At 37.3% G+C, this 1750-nt stretch overlaps 1 pseudogene; it reads right to left on the bottom strand.

The window, feature by feature from the left end:
- Positions 1-935: 935 nt before the first annotated feature.
- Positions 936-1095, bottom strand: LOC123323559 (annotated as a pseudogene).
- Between the last annotated feature and the right edge of the window lie 655 nt (positions 1096-1750).

Raw genomic sequence — 1750 nt, 5'->3', positions numbered from 1 at the left:
TTATTTTATACACAAACAGAAACCAAAAAACAAAAACTCCCCAAGTAATCCAAATGTGCACCTGGGAATCACTGAACTAGTGAATAAGATAATAAATAGGTAAAGCTAGCCAAGTCATTTTTTGAGGCAAATACAAACTTGATACAAAATCCCAACTTGGACAACACAAGAATAAAATCATAGATCAATCTCATGTATATATAGATGTAAAAATTCTAAAGAAAATAGTATAAAACTAAATCAGATATGCATTAAAAAACACATGATGGTGCCCCTGGGTGGGTCAGTGGGTTAAGCATCTGACTCTTGATTTCAGCTCAGGTCATGACCTCAGGGTTGTGAGAATGAGGAGCCCCATGATGGGCTCTGAGCTCAGTGGGGAGTGTGCTTGAGATTCTCTCTCTCCCTCTCCCCTTACCCCTCCCCACCCCATGGGCACTCTCTCTCTCTCTAAAATAAATTAAATCTTGGGCGCCTGGGTGGCTCAGTTGGTTAAGCGACTGCCTTCGGCTCAGGTCATGATCCTGGAGTCCCGGGATCGAGTCCCGCATTGGGCTCCCTGCTCAGCGGGGAGTCTGCTTCTCCCTCTGACCCTCCCCCTCTCCTGCTCTCTATCTCATTCTCTCTCTCAAATAAATAAATAAAATCTTTAAAAATAAATAAATAAAAATAAAATTAAATTAAATTAAATAAATTAAATCTTAAAAAAAAAAAAACATGATGACAATGTGTGGCTTAACCTAAGAGTGCAAAGATCTTTTAAACTGATAAGAACAGATGCTACAGAGGATCATAGGGGAAGAGAGGAAAAAAATGAAACAAGATGAAACCAGAAAGGGAGACACCGTAAGAGACTCTTAATCTCAGAACACAAACTGAGGGTTGCTGGAGTGGAGGGGGTGGGAGGGATGGGGTGGCTGGGTGATGGACACTGGGGAGGGTATGTGTTGTGGGGAGCGCTGTGTATTGTGTAAGACTGATGAATCACAGACCTGTATCCCTGAAACAAATAATACATTATGTATTAATTTTTAAAAAAGTAAAAAAAAAGAACAGATGCTACACTTGATCTTAGCCAAAAGGCCAAGAAGTGATGCAAAGATCTTTTAACATTAAAATATTTATCACTAAAAATCATAATTTTAACAGATTAAGGGGGAAATCTTAGCATAATGTTGATACGGATTTTTTTTTTAGAAAATCCAAAGTCCATTCAAGAGTGAAATAACTTTTGGCAAACTACAAATATATGGGATCTTCCTTAACCTGATAAGAGCTATCAAACCCCAAATAAACAGTAGACATGTTACTTACTGGGAAAATTTTCAAAATGCAGTATTCCTTTTAAAGTTGAGAAAGTAACAAGAATGACATATTGTTGCTTTTATTAAACATATACTAGAGATCCTAGCTGGTGCAAAGAGACAAGGGGGAAAAAAGTGCACAATTGAATATGAAGAACCACAACTATGATCATTCACAAGTGACAATGCTGTAAGGGATGACTGATACAGAGAGTTGTACCATGCTTGTTGATAGGGAGAAAATATTTTAAAGGTCACAGTTGTTTCCAAGTTAATAAATTCAAGGGAATTCCAATTTAAGTTCTAAAAGGGGATTTCACAGAAATGGACAGACTGACTCTGAAATTCATTTGGAGACATCAAAGACCTAAAAAGAATCAAGAAACTGTCAAAGAATGATAAAAAAAAAAGGAGCATTTTCCCTACCAGGTATCAATATTCATCAT

The sequence above is a fragment of the Neomonachus schauinslandi genome, chromosome X (assembly GCF_002201575.2).
Source record: "Neomonachus schauinslandi chromosome X, ASM220157v2, whole genome shotgun sequence".
NCBI classification, from domain to species: Eukaryota; Metazoa; Chordata; class Mammalia; order Carnivora; family Phocidae; genus Neomonachus; species Neomonachus schauinslandi.
The sequence above is the reverse complement of the archived record's forward strand: the minus strand, read 5'-3'. Positions and strand labels throughout refer to the sequence as shown.